Source organism: Lepidothrix coronata, unplaced genomic scaffold (assembly GCF_001604755.1).
Source record: "Lepidothrix coronata isolate B3197 unplaced genomic scaffold, Lepidothrix_coronata-1.0 Scaffold297, whole genome shotgun sequence".
Taxonomy (NCBI): domain Eukaryota; kingdom Metazoa; phylum Chordata; class Aves; order Passeriformes; family Pipridae; genus Lepidothrix; species Lepidothrix coronata.
Genome location: NW_016690477.1, coordinates 203,347 through 218,500, shown reverse-complemented (window position 1 = coordinate 218,500; position 15,154 = coordinate 203,347).

Sequence of the window (15,154 nt, the reverse complement as noted above, 5' to 3'; positions counted from 1 at the left end):
GTACCTGCCTTAGTCCAACAGTGAGAGACCTGGGTAGGAGGTCCCTCTCTACAAAAAGCTTCCCTTTGCCCTCAGCATCCATGGAATGAGGCCCCTAGCCACAGGGAAGATTTCTGGAGCACAGTTCATATGGTCAGGAGTTATGGCCACCTTTTGTACAGAATATGACTGTTGCAAAACCTTCAAGTAAATTGGTTTTTGGGAAAATAAAATTTGTGCTGGTTTGGATTCCTTCAGAGTATCTACAGGGGGATGCAGAAATATGATGTTAGCCAATGCATGCAGTCATGCTGGGTTATTCATTAACAATCACAGACCACTCTGGGAGAACTTTGGGAAGTTTGCTTTCCGAATGTCCCAACCTTTTCAATAATGGTAGGTAAGGAAATTGGACATCCAAATGTAGACAGTACCTGCTGGAAAGCCAGAAGCTGCTTTGTTAGCCATGGGGACCAATTATGAATTTATTCCAGTGTATTGGTATTTCAGAGCAAGAAATGAAGACAGTAACAAGTAATTAAAGTCTCTTGCTTTCAGCTGATCTCTTAAGACTTCAGAGTATTTTTACAAATTGTAGTTAACAATAATTTGATGGCAATAACTTGGAAATCATTGTAACTTTTTACCTTAGGATCTCAAAGAACTTCATAAATAAAAATCATTTTATAAAGTATGTATGCAAAATATGGAATATTATTATAAATCAGTTAAACAAGTTAAGTATTTCATAGTCCGTAAGTAAATGAGAAAGAAGTGAAAGAACTGAGAAGAATGGACAAATTTTTAATAGTAATTAATATGTGGGGCATACAATTTGATACAGCACCTTGCCATGACTTTTCTTTGGAGATTTCAACAGGCAGGTTCCCCGCCATGCAAGCCTCGCAACGCATGTAGGAGCTCTGACAAATGCTAAGTGTGAAAAGAGAAAAAGGAAAGCTGAAAAAAGACAGAATTAGGGTTATAAACTTACACTAGCAAAGGAGACAGCTAGTGTCACCTTAAATAGCAAACATAGTTTTGCTATTTAACTGGCAGCAGCAGAACTTAAGCAAGATAACACCTTGAAAAGAAACAAATTTACCAGTCTCACAACTGGGTTGGAAACACTAGCAGACAAACTGTAAGTGACAGTAAAAATTATTTGTTATGATCAGTGGGGGGAAAACAAGGGGAGATTTTTTTTTCTTTTTATGGTGATGATGGTCTTGTGGTCAACTAAAAAGTAACAACAGGAATATGAGTTAATATGAGAGATGGTAAAGAAAAAGATAATTATGGTCAATGGTAAGAGCTACCCGTCATTACTGGAAAGAATAATCAAAATGGGAATAAATTGCAGAAGAGAACATGCTGCTGGACTGTACCACTGCTAATACAGATTTCCCTATTAATTCAGGGTGCATAAATGCAAGCTTGAAGGTGTCTGCAGAAGAAGCTGCATGCAAAGAAATGAAGGCTCTTCACTTATGTCTGCCACCAAATGCATATCGGTGAGGACAAGATTTAACTGCAAGTAAATGGCCACTCATTTCTGCAACTAAAAAGAAAATTCTTAAAAAGGTGTGATGAATTCTTCAATTTCCTTTCACTTCATTTTATGACAGTGGCTGAAACACATGCAGCAAGTGTCCTTCATCCTCGGGGTTTTTTTTAGATTGTTTGTTTCATTTTCTATATCAGTCATTTTCCCTACTTTTCATGTAATAACTCCCTCTTGCTCATCAGTCTGAGGACAAGCAGTTGCAGGAGGGATATAGTCTACTGAAGCTTTTCTTTAGACCTGCATCCTGTGCAAAGTGGTGCTGAGGATGTGGTAGCACATTTAGTGTGGTTCAGCTCTGCTCTCTTCTTTACAAATTAAAAAAAAAAGTGAAAAAGCTGTGTGATGCCCAGGGGAGGACTAAGAAAAACCATGAAAGTCTCCAGCTAAACAGGAAAATGCTCGTATTAAATCAGTTTTGACTTCACAGATTCAAGCACTGAACAAACAGGAGTGAGTGTTGGTTTACCGCTTGATCTTTTGTGTTCAGTGGTATTTTCTTTCAGCCTCATTTGGTTTCTTTGTACCAGAATCAACAGATGGCTGTGAAATTTTGGGTTTAAAACAAACCCATCTAAAACTATTATGCCTGCAGCTCTCTATTGTGTTTGTTGCTTCAATTCTTTAGCACCATCAGAAATTTTTCATTTACTTTTAAACATAACTTTTACTTAATGCCTCTGATACCTAGAGCCAGACTACAAGACTACAGTAGGTTGTTTTTCATAGAAAGACCTATTAAATACTTTTCTTCTTCAAATATATTGTGCTTTTTCATTATTTGAAATTATAAAAATTTAAATTTTAGAAGCTGTCATCAACCCAACTGCCTTGGGCTAAAGGTGGCAAATGTAGGTGATAGTGTTAAAAGCTTTTCTGCCCCTTATTGTAACTCTATACAGACAAATTATCTTCAGATGCATAAGTATACTTTATGTAACTCTATGCTTATATTTTACAAGAAAAAGCACAACAATAATTAACAAATCCTCATGAACAGAGTCTTAAAAGTCCTAGGCAGTACAAAACCAGTGAATTCCTTTAAGCGAGATTAGTCAAAATTAAAATACTTTATATTAACTTCTTATATTTTAGTACATCCTGAATAAAGTAGTTTTCAGAAATTCTTTTTTTGAAAGAAACCCTAATCCTGACAGTAATTTCTGCATGGAAACGAGGTCAACAAAACCAGCTCAGCATAATTTTCCAACCAATTAATTGGGGATATAGGATTTAACCACTTCTGAGTCAAAGAGAAAAATTCAACTTTTCCCTTCCAGTTACACCACTGGATAGAAGAGGTACAATTTCATCCACATTTACAAAACTTTTAGCCAGTCATCTTACATCTAAGTCTCTTCTTCTGTGATATTCATCTGTTCAGAATCAGTAGCATGCAGCTGAGGAAAAAATGGATGTTGTGAGCAGCAAAAATATCTGTTAACAGTGAGGCAAGTTCTTTGCAAATGACACAAGCTGGTTCATGAATATTTCTGAGCCAGGGAAGCAGACCATATTAATTAGATACACTGACTGGTAAGATTTACCCAGATATAGTAGTAACAGATATTCTGAGGAACTTTCCTCCACAATGCATCTAGCATTAAAATAAAAATTATCAAGCAAGAGCTATTTCCACGATGACTCCTTCAGAAAGGTAGTTTCTCTGTTCCCAAACCCAAAGCTTAGAGACAAATTCATAGCAGCAATAGTCATGGCAATTGAAAGAAAGCCGCCTGCCAGCACTCCTTTCCAGAAAAGGACTGAATCGAAGTATTGTGAAAGTAGATGTGTTGGATGCTGGCACATCTAATCATGTAATTGTTTGACATATTCTTGCACAACCTATCACATGCCTTGATTATGCTCAGTACCCTTTGAGCTTGTTCTGTACAAGCTCATAGAAAATACACTGTGCTTGTTTCAAAGAGCTTACCCCATGAATGCTTTAATTCCTCTCCCTGGATTTTCTATAATCAGTTTGTTTCTTGGTGTTTTCTCACACACAAGCAAAATTCTCCTTATTTAATTTACCCCCAAAAGAGCATGGGATGTACTGGAGAAGGATTATATCTGTCACAAGCTGGAGAAATGACTGTGTGGTTTTATGCAAATCAAATCCTCTAGGGATTGTCCCAAATCCACACAAGTTTGGTTTTGTTTTTTTTTTTTATATCTGCCTTGGGACCTGACAGCAGACATTTTACTTTTAAATCTTGTTTTAGAAGTATTGTGTCTGACAGGACTGTGTCACTTACTTAACCTTGGCTTGTCCTCGTGGAGGGCTGTGGGCACCACATGGATGCACTCTTCTGCAAGACCAGCATCAGCCCTGAAAGACTTATTCCTTACCTCCTTCCACCCTGCACAAATTAACAACAACTAGATTTCAGGGGTTACTCATTTTTGTAATTCCTATGGGAACCATCTTTCCAGTTTGCAAACTGGCAAACCACCAGCCCTCCAGTAGACCCAGGACCAGATGACATATGTCTTCTTTCCCTGCTCAGCTCTGAAACTCTCAGCTCTCAGACCAACAGGGTGTGTCACTCCAGACAAATATTTATGTACCAAGCTTCACTTCCTTATGCAAGTTCCTCATGAATGTATAAAAATACAGTTATTGGAATTTAGAAAAAACTAAAATACCCACATCTATTAATTAAGTATTTAAGGGGAGAGACTGGTCTCTAATTGCACAGCTCAAACTATTAATTTTCCTATGGGTGCCAATAATTATTGTTCTCCTTGGTGGCATCTCCGCTGTAGGGTGTGGGGTAATGAAGACAGATGAGTAAATAGGGCATATAAGATATCTGTGAATCATTAACAAAGTCATTAAAGCGATCACAGATAATTTGTACTGAAATAGGGTCTAGCACAGAGAATAGTTAGTCTTCTTGTGCCCAGGCTGTCTGTGATGCCAGGAACAGAAAGCTCTGGTGCCAAGTCTTAATCCAACAACCCTTCCGATTAATATATATATATATATATATATATAAAACCAACCCTATGACATTCACTTTGGAAGCCCTCAGTTGTTTTCTTGTGGTCATTCTTACAAGGGATTATTCTGATGCATTGATTATTCACTGAAAAGCAGCTCTGTGTCAGGAAAGATGCCCATGACCCCTCCAGCAGGGCCTGGGAGGGCTGACAGGCTGGTTATCCAGGTGGGAAAGAACTGAACCCTAACTGTAAGGTAAATATAAAGTTGCAGGCTGATGTTTATTTAGTTTAAATACACTTAGGCATGAGCATGGCCATCCATGGCCTTCTTGGGCAGGTGAGTTTTCCATGTGTTGGTTAGTACCAACATACTGCACACATGCTACCACATTCCCTGTAACAAGTTCCTGTTATCTGGATCCTCCCTGTACGTGGACCTGTTTAGAATAGGCATCCATCAATGGCCCACAGCTCTTACTGGAAACTTTAGCCCTTTTTATTTTTGTGCTCCTAATTCTGTAGCTTTATCTCCTCATACCTGAAGATTAAAGCCGGAGTGGTCCTGAGGTAGCAGTGAAATGCAGTGCCACTCGTATTCCCACACCTGGCTCAGAAAAGTGAAAAATGTGCTGTCCTTTAATGAAACTATCTTTGGTGAAGGTCAAGGAATGTGATCCTTGAAAAAATAAATCCACTACAATTATGTACTGCTGTACTAGAAGAGACAGTGTTTCCACAGTAACTATTAGTGGGGACCCAGCATATACCATGAGCATTGTGTGACTTCATTACTTCTAAACCATTCAATGGTCTATATTAAACAACATTAATGGGAATAAATTCAGTTACATTTTTAATACCCACTTGATGTACTTGATGTAAATAGCTTTACTGCAAGCTATAATTCTTTTCAAGGAAACCAAACCCTCAAACAGAATAGCAAATAAATTGTCGAGACAATGTTGCTGTAAGACTTCAGCTTTTATATCTGAGGTTCATTTGTTTCACTTACACCTATATTGCCCTTTCTTGCAATTTAATCTTAGCTCTACTGGATGCATAAATATATTAAAAAATCTCCATATCAAGCACCAAACAATTTAAAAGTGCTCTATCTTTGAAGGCATTATCAAGGCTCTTCACTTGGTGGAAGGGGTTATTTTGCCAATCAAGAAATGAATGGGAATGCAAATGGATAAGCTGAGAAAAATCAGGATCCCTGTAGCCACAAGACTCAACTTTATCTGTGAAGTGAGATTCTCTGAATGGAAGATAGTGAGGATAAGGATGAACTCTTGATAAGGAGCAAGACAGAAATACATAGGGGTTTACCAGCTGCATGAATAATAAAATTCCTTCTGTTTGTTGAGCAAGTGTAGTTCAGGAGCAGGACATTAGCACCAGCTTCAGTGACCAGCTCTAAGGCCTCAACATCCTTTCTTACTTACTGAGAAAATTATAGAGGACTGGGTACACACAGTCATGGAAAATGGCATCTCAGATCTCAGGAGCTCAGAGAAAGGCAAAAGGGAAATTATAAATGAAATACAAATTTATTATTGGTGTACTGTGTTCAGTTGTTAATGGAAGAATCCATTCTCCTAATCTTACCTGGAGCATTAACTAACTCTAGGCCATAGATCCTGCCGTTCAGATAAAGAAATGTCTGTAGATTTTGGGGAATCTGCTAAAACCTTTTAAATATTTTCCCAATAGTTTGTGATTAATATGGCCCCTTAACCAAGATAGAATCATAGAATATTTTGAGTTGGAAGGGACCCACAAGGATCATCAAGATAGCCCTTGAGTGTAGATACACACACTAATTAGCTATCTTTCCAGACAGACTCATTCGATGCCTCTTTAAAGTCACTACATGAGCAGATAAAAATCATATAATATCCAATTTCATTTTCCAATCTCTGCTTATACTGTACCAAATATGTTGAGATGGTTCTCTTATAATCAGTGATGACAGAGACTACAGTCAGTAATTCCCTTAGGCAGAAAAACTCACGCCTTTCAAACTTCCTTTGTGTGACCATGTTGTGACATAACTTGTGTATTACTTTGCAGGACTACCACTCACAGGTGATAAACATAGGATTACTTAAATTTATTATTAAAAGTTATGTGAAAGGCTGACTTCAGCAATACGAGAACAAAGCAACAGTGAAACAATCTAGGTACTGGTTTAGATCAGTTCATCCAACAGAAGCTGAACTCAGGAAAGACAAAATTGCAAAGATGTGCAGGAAGAAAAAAATCTCCAAAAACATTTCCAAGAGCTCTCAGCAGCAACAAACTCTCATTTCACAGGAGTCACAAGTAATTTTTGGACAGGTCATACCATTGTTTCAGAGCAAACTCTGATTCCTTCCTGCCACTCCACTCCAAAATTGCAGAATCTCCTTTTGACTAAGAGAATCCATCTCAAAGCAGTGAACAATATTCTGGCCTTGTTACAGAAATTCCAACAGCAGCAGGACACTGCAGTGCAGCTCTGCAGCCTGAGGTAGACGTGGTATGACCATATTACGCAGGCTGGAGTGGGAAGCTCAGCATCTCATTCCTTTCTTCCAGGTCTGTAATGACCCAGGCTCAGCATATAGAAGGTCCTTGAGGCTCTGGAGTAGGCATCTAGGCTGACTGTTCCTCTGAAGCTCCCCTGACATGGCCCTGGTAGGGGACAGAGCTTCCCAAAGGTATTGCTTATCAGTGAAGCCAATGCTGAGAGAGCTACACAGTCAAAAGCTACTAGCATTCTGCTATAAAACCATGCCACTGGCTTCAACTTTGTCTTAATGTTTGATATAATTTGCATTTTAAAGGAAATGCAATAAGACCCAGACACTTTGCAGCGCATCCTACAGACACCAAGGGAAGGAGAGAATACACTCTACACTGGAAATGGCAGTCACATTCTTTTCTACAAGAAAATGAGAATAGACTGTGCAAAGAGAATGATATCTAAATCTGTATCAGAACGACTACATTTGAAACAGTGGCACCGACAAGATGAGTCTCAGACAACCTCATTATCCGCTGGGTGTGATTACTTTGGTAGTTCTTCTCCTAAATGCCTATTCCTTGTCTTGCAGGGTCTGAATGTGCAAATTATTCTGCCCCTCTCTGCCTATGCTGTACCAAATCTATTCTGGATGAAAGTGACAACTTCAGTCACTTTCCAAAATTTGTATGTTACTATACATATCATTTTGCTTATTAGTATGTTTTATTATTTTGAAGATTTTTGAATGGTATTCTGTGACATTACACCTTATACGTTCAGCAGATTAATTTGCTTGAGTTGCAGCAAGCATTTCACATGTGCAGAAATAGTTTCTTTTTACTTTGCCAAATATTCAAGTACATTTTCCAGCTCTGACTACTAAAACTCTGCTTCTCAAATTAAACTGTTCCTTTTTTCCATTGTGAGAAAAATATAGCATATACCTACTATTCATTAGGTTTTTAATGAATGGAATAATAAAGGGTATCAGCAAAGAACCCAGCAGCAACCCAAATAACAGTTCTTGCACTCTAACTACGGAGACAAATTGGACTTTTTTTCCCCCCAATAAATCTTCATGAAACCATCTAATTTATGTCTTTGGCCTGCTTTCTCCCTCTACTGGTCTGAAACAGAATCTTTCCTATAGGAAATTTCAAGACCTTCCATATTAAGATCTGACCTTTGTGTTTGTAATAAAGCAAAGAAAGCACCATGCCCCTGGAGTTCATTCCATGTAGTTCATGGATAAGGACAATAGATATCTTCAACGATCTGGCTATATATATGCTATTTCTTCTTACAATACCTCCTCTCTGTAGGGACTTAAGCTTGAATAGTCATGTGTATTAGGGAGGGTTTGAACCATACTGAATCTTGAAACCGTAACACCATTAAAAGCTCAACAAAAACCAATATTTATTACCAAGAGGTGGCCAACAAAACGAACAAACCCAAAAGGGATGAAGAAGGAGAGAAATAAGCCCCCAACATGACCTCCCCAGTTACCCAGCTGTTGCCCATAAAGTTATCTTACCGACCTAGCATGCCTATAATTACTCATAGCAGAAGCTGCATCCTTGGAGAGTCAGTAAGTTCACAAACTGGCAGGCGTCCCCGCCAAAGGCAATGTTATCCTTGAGGTAAAGCTAGCCCTCCTCCAAGAAAGCACTGTCTGCTTTTATACAATTAACTGAGTGACCTCAACCTGGGCAGAAGTGGTCATCACTGCCCAGCCAGAGGCTCTCAGTCCCACCCCTTTGTTATGTAAGTGCATCTCTTCTGCACATGCGTGGCTTTCCCTGTGCCTGTGTACTGCACTCGGGGGGTCTTTTCCAAATGAGCCTGGGGGTGCTACTTCATCATTATAGTCTTCACTTTCTCCTTCAAGCGACCTTGGAGGACAATTAGCCAATCACAGAACACCAATTAAAACAGTTTATCTTTGTGCCTGAGAAGTGCCCTTTAACCTACAGTGCTAACACAGGTGAACATGCCAACGCTGAAGTCCACTTGCATACTCTGCTGGATTAGGCCACCATGTATTCCCGTGGGATGTGGGGGAGTGTGCTAGTATGGATCATGCTCAGATCAACATACCCTGGACATCCATCTTCCTTATAATCCCTTCCTCTAACCTACAGAAGGAATATTGATTTTCAGCATGACTCATTGACAAGCTTTTACCTCCCTGTTTGCCACTGACGAAGGTTTGTGTTACTGTCTTCCTTCAACCACAGCAAGAAAGTCAGATGATCTCCTTTAAAGCTGAGCTCTCCAGAGGCCAGCATAGGCGGCTGATGCACCCCAGCAAGTAGCCATGTCACAGCACTGGGATGCTGAGGTTTTTATTCCTGGAACAGGAATCCACTGCATATTCACAATCAAGTGGACTGGAGAAAGCAGAGCCACAGGGAAAGTTTCCAAGACTGGGCACATTGTACAGCTGTTTGCATGGAGAGCCCAGATTAATTTCTGCAGTGCAGGTTGTTTTGCTTTTACTGGTACAACCTCAGCAAACCCAGTTATTCAGGGCCTATAAAATTAATGGGTTTTTTTTTCCCCCATCACAGCCTGGCAGATTGCAGCTTTGAGTGTAGAAACAGGGGGAGATTACTAAAATTAAATGTAAAAAACCCAGATCGTAAGCACCATTAGGCTTGATGGCAATGTGAAATGTTTGCTGAGCAGCTCAGAGAAGAGGATCATATACTTGACAGTGTGAGAAAGTATATAACCTTGCTGTAAAACGAGAAAAGACTGTTAAGATGGACTAAAAAAGCCTAGCTCAGCGTCAGGGATGGCTAAGCAAATGTTTAAAGCTCATCACAATTTGGAGAGGTAGCCAGGAGATGCAAGGCAGGGGGGAAAAAAAAAGGCATTAAGGCTAAACCACATGACCAAATAAAGGAAAGAAACACTCTGTAAATAACCCATAAGCAGCAGAATTAGGTAGCTGAAGAGCACACCTTAATTGCAATACTTTATATATTCTCATTTGAGGGTCTTTCTGGCCTCTTTGTAGACAAGAACAGGCAATGGTATGAAGGCTGCCTGTCTCCAGGTTAGACTCTTGCCTTATGCCACTGATACTGAGGCAGGTGTGAGAAGTCAGCCCACACCACCATGTTGGTATATGTGTGCCTGCATACCCCACACTGCTGCAGCCACCCAGACTCATCTGCTCTCCCCAGCCAGTTTAGGTTGCTCCCATCTAGGGGCCTTGGGAAGGTGCTCAGGACTATCACAACCTGCAGTCCCTGGTTTTTCTCCCTTCAGCTGCATTACTTGATGTGTAGCCCATCTGCAGCCAGACTGGGGTGTGCAGTCTTCCTCCATGAGAACAAAGGAGGCAGGCAGAGGCTGGGGCTGCACTAAAGAGCTGGGGCATTTCATAGCCCAGGCCTTGCACTCCTAAATACAAGTTTCTATTGTTGCATTAAAGATAATTAACTAAAGCAGAGGGTGTAGACATCATACCCTCTTGGCCTCAGCCCAGCCAGAACCTCACTTCCCAGCTGTTATGGTGAAATGTGACCAGGCTGGCTGGGTTAAAAATCACTACTTGGGAGTTTCTCTGAAAATTATTACAAACCCCTGTGTTCTTTCTTACTGTTTGGTTTGATGAAGGCAATGACATGTCCTAACCGAGCATAGAGGCGTACAAGGAGGCATTCATCTTCCCATTCCCTTGAAAACATTTGATCTCACATTGTCCATCTTTCGATGCTAGGATGAAATGGGTGGGCAAGAAAGCAAGAGGAGCAGGGTCTGCTTCCTCCCAGATGACCCCAAATGGAGCAGTTTCTCAGAAGAGGAAATAGTCTGCAAGGAGTGGATGTGGCCTTTCCATGAGACAGAGTAAGAGAGACAGGGATTGCAGTGAGTGCCAAGTTCTTCTTTACCCACTCAAACAGTCATGACCAGGCTTTGACTTCTCAGCAAGCACTGGCTGTGTTAAAGATGACAGCTGTGCTCATGTATTCCCCACAGTGCTTAAACAGAGCAATTGGGCACTGTCTGCACAGAGATTAGGAGCAAAAATGCCTCCTGCCTTGGGTGCGTGTGCACACAGTGGGTCTGATTGGGAGCCAGCCAGGAGAGAAGGGAAATGCCACTGGAGCTGGCTGTGCCCGGGGAAGGGATGCGCTGTGACCAGCGAGAGACATGTCTGTAGAGTGAGGAGGCATGAGCTGCCAAACCAGGGGAGCAGAAATTGTGAGAATGGTTCAGACAGGTGCAGAGAAACAGCCCTGGTGCACAATAAAATATGCCCAGAGCTTCCTGCTTGGCTGCCATTTGCTCATATCTCTCCATACAATTATAGACATTTAAACCTGCCAGTTCAATACCTCCTTTGATTTCCAATGGCTGGAAGGACCCATGTCCTCTCACCAAATTAACTTGTGATCATCATTCAGTAGCTCACCCTGGATAAACTCCAGTTTGCATTGCACATCTCAGCCTGGCAGCTCATTCAGGGGCTACTCCTACTCAGCTGTGGGTTTCAGTGGCATCTGCACGGACATCAAACAGGCAGAACAAAGTGGTGGATCAACTCTGTTACTCCTCACTGTGTGCTCGGGCTGCAGAGCAGTTGCTGTCTCAAAGCTGTCCTTTGCAGGCCAGACCCCCTGCACTTCACAGGGTTGGACACAACCTCATCTTCTCAGAGTTTTCAGTGTGCTTCTGCCTCACCTCTATTGGCTTTCTCCAGCATATCTTTATTTTGGAAATTTCCCTAACACAATGCCAAGCAGACTTGTGGAGTCTTAGAATAACAAAAAAAAAAAAAAAAAAGGAAAGAGGAAAAAGAGGGGAAAAAAAGAGGAAAAAGAGGAAAAGGCAAACTGGTGGAGGAGGAAATAAAACTGATTCTATTTCCAAGCATGGCTTGAAACTGCTTGCCATCAGACCCTGACAGTGCTCATGTCATGTCGGCTGTCTGCTTACTTCTTGAATTCCCTCTACAAGTTACTCTAGTCAGAGGAAAATAAAAGTGACAAGCAGCGCTGACATGTACGTGCTCTGAAGAAGACAGGGGCAAGGTCCTCTGTGAGATTTTAAAAATAGATGTGCTACAAAGGGTACAAAAAGATAAGAGTCTCTTTCCTGCACATGCAGCTTCTTTTGGTACTTTGAATGCTGATAGGGTCACTACATGATTAATATCATATCAATATCATCATATTAGCTAGTTAATATGTGCTTAACTAGCATGGCAAGGCCCACTGCTAGATGATTGTCAAAATGCAAGGATTTCATGTTTTGGGATCATTATGTAATCTGCTCCTCCAACACTGCAAAAAAAAAATCATATAGCTTTTGTCTCAATCGCTTACACAATTTCCTGGCATATTTGTAATAGAAAAATTAACATATCAGTTACCCCAGATCAGTTTGATACACGTATGACAGATAAAGAACTTAAAACAGAGCGGGGACGTGTTAGTGTTTGGCTGGGCTTTTCCCCCTTTCAAGTCATCCTTCTAAGCCATCTATCCAGTAAGTTCCTGGAAACTACTATAATATATACAAGTCCTATGATTTTTGTCTCCCTTCCTAAATTAATAGGAGCGGTGCGCAATATCACAAACTCTTTAACCAATCAAGCATACAATTAACAACCAATTTATGTGTTTTCTCTGCAATTTTCCACAGCAGCAGCTTTAGTAGAGACCATTGCACAGTCTTGGCTTGGCTAGAAAGATCAGATTTGCCAAGAGAGTTGCAATTAATTGAAAGTTGTTCCTATTACCTCTAGAGGTGGCTGAAAAGAAACTATATACTCACCCCTGCCTACCAAGAAGAAGGCATTCACAATTCTAAGGAGATGATATCCACTTTATTTAAATAAGTTTTTATCATGGCTTAGCGGAAGGCTGTACAAGGCAAATTAAATTTCATATTGGCATTAAGACAGAGAAAACTGTTGTGATAGGAATTCAAAAGCATTATATTTAAATTCTTATTTTGCAGGGAAAATATATCGGTGGAAAATGGAAAATCCTCCAGTTATCAAATGCTCAACTAATGCATACTAAAAATGAGAAATACGCACAGGAAATTCACTTTAAAAATGCACAGTGGGCTCAGTAATTCTGCACAGTTATCAGTGGATTATTCTGTAAAAGGAATTTTGATTTCAGCACCTTAATTCTAGGCTACAAAAGAAGAGCTAGTTTACTGAGAAATTTCAACCAGTGCAGGCATTGCGGAGACCAACTGCAATATTCTTTTGGGGACCTTGGTAGTCCTGCAGGAATTTACTGATGTTGGCTTACCTGCCAGCCCAGATCTCAGTATGTTTTAACAGATTTCTGATGTTTATATTACTTTAATAAAGTATCACACATAGTAGGCCTGATTCTTACCTATGGATAGGTCCAGAGTATCAGTGGAGTTGACCTGGCTTAAGTGGGAAGAAATTTCTTCTACATTAGTGCACCACACAGTCCCAGAAGAAACAAGGGAAGTTCTGGAGAACAACAGATGACATCTAGAAGAGTAAATTAATTACTCCTATTATTAGTGAACAGAAAAATTAATATTTTTGTAAATCTTTGCAGGACTTGTACAGATACACTCAAGTTGTGTTTGCACTAACTGTAAGAGAAAGCCTCCCACCACCCCCAATTACCAAAAATTAAAGGACAATACCAGAGAACTCCAAATTCTATTGTAATAGGGCAGGGATTCCTTTCAACTCTGGAAACTTCAAACAACAGTTGGGAACAAAGCTCAGAGTCATTTCCTATCCAGAAGAAAAGGTGGCATTGCACATTACAAGCCAGTAACATAATGCATGTGGAAAAGAAAATAAAATTACCCAGTATCTGGCAGAAGCCAGTGCTATTTATCCATTTTACATAAGTACTAAGAACAGAAACCCATTCTAGCAACAATTCTTAACGGAAATGCCTTCAACATCATGTTTTTTTCCTAGCTACGTTTGACTCTTTGCAGTATTCCTTGATAAGCTTCTTGTTACTCCCAGGTGTTTTAATACCCAGATATTACTGATCATACTTTCCCTAAAACTGTAACAATAAATTCCCATTTCAATCTATTATGCAGTTTATTTTTGCTGCAGGAATATACATCCCTTTTATCTCTCTCCCAAGTAATACCTTTATAAATTTTCTTTTCATTTCTTCACTCCTTCAGAGGAGCTTAACCACCCACAGGCTATATTTTTCCTCGAAGAGCACCAGTCTGCTCCTTGTTCAGTTGTGACAGATCCAATCTAAGCAGAGACCTTCCTCTTAGCAGGAGATTTCCAGTCCTTCCCAAGCTAAGCCCACAGCACAGCATCTCTGATCAAAATGCCACTTGCACTGTTCCCCTCCATTCCCCTTAAGAGAGGATGCCCTTTGTGCATAGGCATTGAGTGGGTGTGTTTGCATGGGTTTTCCCCCAGTGACGTCAACTTTCAGCTCCTCCATCAGAAATCCCTTTGGTTCCAAAGCAGGATCCGCTTCTCACCTACTCTTTCTGTCCCTGTAGAGAAACCAGGCATACTCCAGCACTTAAATTTTTCAGCCAAAAGGTCCTAAGGAGTGACCCCTGCACAGTCAAATAAACAGCCTCTCCTCTGAGACCTCTACCTCTGCATTTATCCTGGAGCAACATTTGTAATGATGCACTGGCAAATTTTCTCATACCGATGTTATGCATGAGATGAGACTAAGCATGTTCTTCGTAATGCGACCTGTCAGTCTTAAATCACCTAGATTAAACAGATATGCTTGCACTCTGAAACACGTACACAAAAAAAAAGCTCTAGGGAAAAAAAGTAATACTGTGTTATTTCTGTGTTGTGTGTGGGCACACAGAAACCCAAAGGAAGCCCTGTTCAAAACCAGCATGTTGCTGCTGCCCTAGGCAACTAGCCTATAAGTCCTAGTTTGCCCATGCAGCAAACTCATAGCTAGAGGAGATATAGGCAGTGCTTGTTGCCTGCCCAGTGGAAGATGCTGCACCAAAGAGAGCATATTCCTTCTGCCTTCCCTGCCCCAGGCTGTTTAGGGATCTGGGATGTCTGGAGAAGGTAAGATGTTTGGCCCCGTATCTGGAGGTTTTGATTTGCTGGATCACAGACCATCCTCAAATGCACCCCACTGTTCTGCGTCTGCCTGAAACACACCATT